Raw genomic sequence first — 6,203 nt, 5'->3', positions numbered from 1 at the left:
ACTTCGGACGAAGATGCATGGTTATGGGATGGGACCGGGTTCGGAATGGTCCACGGAGAATTGGCCGCGTTCGCCGGGCGAGCTGGTCCGTGCCACGATCGAGCTAGCCGGCGAGCTGACCGGCAACACAGTCGTGCTCGCCGGGCGAGCTGGCTCGTGTCACGGCCTAGCTCGCCGGCGAGTCGACCGGCAACACGGCCGTGCTCGCCAGGCGAGCTGGCTCGTTTCGCGGCCAAGCTCGCCGGGCGAGCTGGCCCGTTTCGCGGCCGAGCTTGCCGGCGAGTCGACCGGCAACATGGCCGTGCTCGCCGGGCGAGCTGGCTCGTGTCGCGGCCGAGCTCGCCGGCGAGTCGACCGGCAACATGGCCGTGCTCGCCGGGCGAGCTGGCTCGTGTCATGGTCGAGCTCGCCGGGCGACCCGTTTCGACTGTTCGTTTTCTCGGCTTTTGAAGTTTTGACCGCGATTCGGTTTTTCTTAGGACTTTCGGACATCGATTCCGTCATGACCGATTTTGACCCCAACAGAGGCTGCTCAAACTGCAGCCAAAGTTCTCTATACAATAGCTATTACACAAATTTATAGTATCAAATCATAATAGGAACCCTAGATCAATGGGCTGATGGGCTTCACTTGATTGCTTGGGCCTTTACTCTAATACTCCCCCGCAAACTTTGGGTAGGGTGAAAACAGATGCGAAGTTTGAAGATGACTTTGAAAGGAGCACAAGTAGTTGAAGTAGGACGCTTGTTGCTTGTGAGGTAGGCAAATGGTTCTTGTTCTTCATGGAAAACAAACTAAGTGTAAGATTTATTCATGCCTCTATTTAGAAAGTATCACATGGCTTCACTCAGAGGTTTATTTTGAACTTGAAGAGCTTAACTGACCTCACTCAAAGGTATAATTGTGACCTTTTTGTCTCACCATGACTATAGGTTTACTTTACCTGTTTCATTCTTCTAATGTCTCATGAAGAAGAAGGCTTCTCTTTCCACCTCTACCAACCAATCCTATTCACTCCTCGTATCCACTAAGCATGAGCTTGTATTTTACCAAACACTTGGCATGTGCTCAACAAACCAGAACTCTGCAGCCATAACCCGTATAAAACTTAACCAACATCTAACTTTCTCTTAGACATTTAGTTGAGCACCTTGTCTACGTTCATCAAAATCAGAAACTTCTTGCCGTAAACCTGACTCTGATACCATGATAACATTTGTGAAACTAGAAAGGTTACAGCTTTATAAAAGCTTTATTGAAAGACTAAAAGCTCATAGAGCTTTATTGAGAGACTAAGAAACTGAAGAGAAGAAGACTAGAGAGTTGTCACCAAGATAAAAGTGTTTAGGATTGATTCATAATATGGAAAGGAGGCTGCTCAAACTGCAGCCAAAGTTCTCTACACAATAGCTTCACTTGATAGCTTGGGCCTTTACTCTAATAGTACTACGGCAGAGCGTAAGGTGAAGAAAGAAGCAGCGAGTGTGATTCCCGTTAAGAGGAAGCTGGTGAAGACTATGGCCATCGAAGCCATTATCTCTGCCTTTTCTCCCTCCGGTAGTAGCCAGACCTCTGATCACTCTAATGGCAACGGCCACGGGAAGGGCAACAGAGGGCGCGTGTACCCAACTCATCCTTGACCCGTCCTATTCTTAGGGTTTAGGGTATTTGCGCCGCCATGATATTTTGTGGGTTTGATATATCTAACAATACTAAAAGTTGGATATACTCAAATTCTAGCTATGCCACGTAGGATTAATAATGCAAACAAATAGAAAAGAGCCAGCTGGCCCATCTATCCTAAGCATCCTTCTTTCTTCAGTTTTTGTCGCCGTAGTGCTTACAGCTTCTGGCTTTTCCACTTCCTCCATTTTCGTCACCTTTCAGCTTCTTTTTCAGATTTAAATCGCTATCCAACTTCTCCTCCTCCCACTGAATACATCTATTATTGCATTCATGATTCATCAAATCAAAGACAACAACTCCACGAATTACTATTCGACTTCCCCTCTCCACTATATATATACACGCCAATGTCACCACTCTCTAATACTGCTCAAATAATTTCGGAGTTGGAGTATGAACTGGAGGGGAGCATAAATGTCTGTCCATGGCTAGGTACTACTTCTGCAGTCCCAACTATTTTATGTTTTATGTCAAAGAAACTATTTGCATTAGGATCTCTAACTAATGAGTTTCAACCTGTCCATACCGGACTTTCCGAACGTCTAAAACCTTTTATCTTATTTTCTCAGATCATGGGCCGAGGAGTAAGGAAAGAGAGCTACCGAATTTATCGATCCGCTTTGAAAGTCAGGTTTCCATGTCAGTCCTGACTTTGTGGCCTTTTCTCATCCGACAGAAGAACACTAGGTAAAATTTAGTTTAAGAAGCCTTCTATTTGTTTGAAATCTGGCTCCTCTTATTCAGTGTTCCCAATTTGTTTATATCACAGTGCTGCAACTGTAATTAACATCTCAAGCAACATAATATTGCCCAATCAGATGATATGGAATTACTGTTTTTCCTTTCAGAGCACGAGAATAGCAAAAGTTTTTCGTTTTTAATTTCTGGAAGCTTCTCCCTACTCCACGTTCGTTGTCCCTAACTCTCCTCTCTATTATGCCGCCGGCCAAGGCCGCCACGAGGTAAACCAGTTTGTAAGATCTCAGAGATTCCAACAAGTTCTGACCTTTATGGTAATGCTGAATTGATTATGATGATCTTAATAAAGCTTTTGTTGTTTATATTCATAAATAGTTATATCTGTTGGTGGAATCAGGAGTTGATATCATCAATCTCTGGAACTACTGCGGAAAGGTAATAGCTCTTTTGGTACTTGACATTTCCTTATCGATCATCAAAGTAATATGAATACAAGCGGTTCTGGAAACAGACGGCTTTGATGCAAGCTTGCCAACATGGTCATTGGGAGGTCGGTTGATTCTCATTCATTTTGGTGCTAATGTAAGCACTTGATAAACTTTTATTTATCGATCCGCTTTGAAAGTCAGGTTTCCATGTCAGTCCTGACTTTGTGGCCTTTTCTCATCCGACCTGAAATCATATTCCTGCAACTGTAATTGACGTCTCAAGAAATGTAATGGTGCTCAATCAGATGACGTGCAAAGTCCCCAATTGCTGGAGCCTGTTGAAGAGTAACTAATCCTTAGTTGCTGGATTTGGTAGAATGTTTAATAGTGTTTTGAAATAGTTAAAGCTTATGGCTTCAGTTGACATGATTAGCTGAAGATATTTTTCAAATGTATGCAGTGTTCTTCACGAAGTGATAAACAGAGCATCAGATGGAGGAATAACACCTCTTCATGTGGGGGCTCTGTACGGAGCTTTTGTTGCTCATGTCACTGTGGAAGATGGAACCACCATAGATCTTATAGGTATTATCATATTATCTTATTGATGCTGAGATTTTAAGGGATATTTTGGAGGTATACTATGTTTTTTCCTCAAATCTTTCTCTGTTTAGTAACTGTATACACATGATATACCATGGATTTGACTCATTTTCATCCATGGTATATAAGTGTTTTACAATCTATATATTATATATTATATCCTATTAGGTATGTTTTCAGGTTCAGGATTATCTTGGAGTAAAGTGATGATTATGGAGCATTTAGGAGCTTAAAAGAGATTTCATCCGAGCTGACTATTAGAGGTCGATACGAAGAAGAAGCAATCGTTCGATGCACATCCAGTGCCGTCGATCGATACAGAAGAGAAGCCTCGACGATTGAAGATTATGATCGATCGATGTACATCCTGTACCATCGATCGATGTCGAGACGCGAGATGCGCGACTTGGTTCCAGCCGACTTTAAACCCAAGGCTTCACCAAATTACAAGATTACCCCTGACGAGTTTTTAACCTAATAGTTATATACTTGCCTAAGTGTTAGGAGGCAAAAGAGTTTTTGGCCACCATTGTATTCTTATTTTCAGCAGAGAGTTTTAGGAGAGAAAATCATAGAGAGATTTGTGATTGGAACTCCATTGATTCATCTATTCTATTCTATGCAGTTTTTATCTATATTTTGTGTCATGAATTGCTTAGCTATGCCTGAGTAGTTCACTTGTTAGATTCAGGGTTCAAATAGGTTAGAGGGATTAGCCCCAACTATAGATTTGCTAAGTTGTGATATTCATTGATTGATTGTTCATTAATACTTGTTTTAGCCTTGCTAACTAGAACATGAACCTAGGAATTAGCATGAGTCAAGCATCCTTGACCATCATGTCCTGAATCTAATCTGTCATGCTAGAACTGCTAGAGAGATGCTAACCGCTGATCTAGGAGACTAGTGAGCATTATCAACCTGCGCCTAGGGCTTAGTTAGAAGCATCGATTGATATTGTCTTCTGTCAATCGATCGATATTGCGAAAGGTGTATTGATCGATATTCCTATATGATCATCGATCAATACTTTCTTGTGATCAAAAGACGACAGTTGAGATCCAAGATCTAGTTAGTTAACCAGTGAAACATTGCCATCGCTGATCACTGTGATTAAGGAGTTGAGCTCTAGCAAAGACCAACGTTCCACATCGCTCGACGCAGCAGCTTTCACGTTGACCGATTCTCACACCCAACCATTGACCGACACCCGACCTTCATCGTCGACCGATCTACATCGTTCGACATCGATCGATACTACACCGCGTACATCGATTGATCATCAGTCGCGAAACATGGTTGTGATTGTTTTTCTCAGACAGGACGAGAATGAAAACCTGTATGACGAGGATGGTCATCTGCGTAATGCAACAGGTCAGAAACTAGACGCTCAGGGGAATGTAATCCCTGATACTGATGCTACAGGAGCTGCTCAACCTGTAGAAGAGGCTGCTCAACCAAGGGCACTGGCTGACTACAATCGTCCAGATGAGTAATACGCCAACAGATCAGCTATTTGACTTCTAGAGATTCAGAAGCAGAATTTCGAGCTGAAGCCTCAGTACTACACACTCGTGTCGCAGATACCCTACTCTGGGTTACCGTATGAGCATCCTATGGACCATCTAGAGAGGTTCGAGGATCTTATCGCTGATATTCGTATGGATGGAGTCCCTGAGGACTACCTTGTGCAAGCTCTTCAAGTATTCTCTGACTGGAGAGAAGCTTTGAGACTGATATAAAATCTAGCAAACAATAGCATCACCAAGAACACTGACTTTGAGAGGCAGAAGTCTGTTGCATCCCTAGGGAAAGAGCAGATGGACGAAGTTAGAGCAAAGTTAAATATGGTTCATGAGCTTCTTAGGAAGCAGGTCTGCTCAGCTGAAGGAGAAGTAGCTGTAGACATGGAAGGAGAAGAAGATGTGAACTACATTCGAGGTACTAGATTTCAGAAGTCTGGAAACCAGGGTGGAAACAGAAACTTCTATGGCAATGGTCAGAGGAGTAACCAGAGTTCACAGTTCTAGAAACCTTTTAGCAACAACAGCAGAGGGTATGGAAACTCATTTTACCAGAATCCACCACCACAGACTCAGGAAAGCAAGATTGAAGCAATGCTTGACAGAGTTCTGGAAGGACAGCAACAACTCACTGTGGACTTCAGTGGGAAGATAGATTCTGCCTACAACAGTCTGAACACGAGAGTTGAGACCTTAGGGACTCAGGTGAGGAAGCTTGAAATGCAAGTGGTTCAGACTGAAGACACTGTAAAGAGGCAAGAAGCCTTGGCTAGGGAGGTAGGAATTGAGAAAGCAAAACACCACATAAATGCCATCATAGATGATGATTTCTGGCAAGTGGTAAAGCATGAGATGCTTGGAGAAAGAGACTTCGAAGTTGAAAGCTCCATGAGTTTCGGCGGATCACAATGGTGTCGACCGATGTCAATGGATGCACATCGCTCGACAGACCATGACGAAGATCGATCGACGAATTACTCTAACCATCGATCGACGTCATCTGCTGAATTGACTGCGGAGTGTAGTGCAGTTCAGATCATGACTCATGAGGAATTCGCCGAAAAACATCCTCACCCACCCTCCCCTTTCTACGTCAAAATTGATCGACAACATGAGCCAGCAGTCAACCAACAGAGAGAGACTGATATCGATCGACCCCCCCTCACCTCCCATCGATCGACAGGCGCCTCTCACCTACCCAGTGCGATTACCATCTATTGATAGTGACCGAATCAATGCACTCAGACCACCACCTAAACCTTT

This window comes from Brassica oleracea, chromosome C5, assembly GCF_000695525.1.
Source record: "Brassica oleracea var. oleracea cultivar TO1000 chromosome C5, BOL, whole genome shotgun sequence".
Lineage (NCBI taxonomy): Eukaryota > Viridiplantae > Streptophyta > Magnoliopsida > Brassicales > Brassicaceae > Brassica > Brassica oleracea.
Note: the sequence above shows the minus strand (reverse complement) of the source record.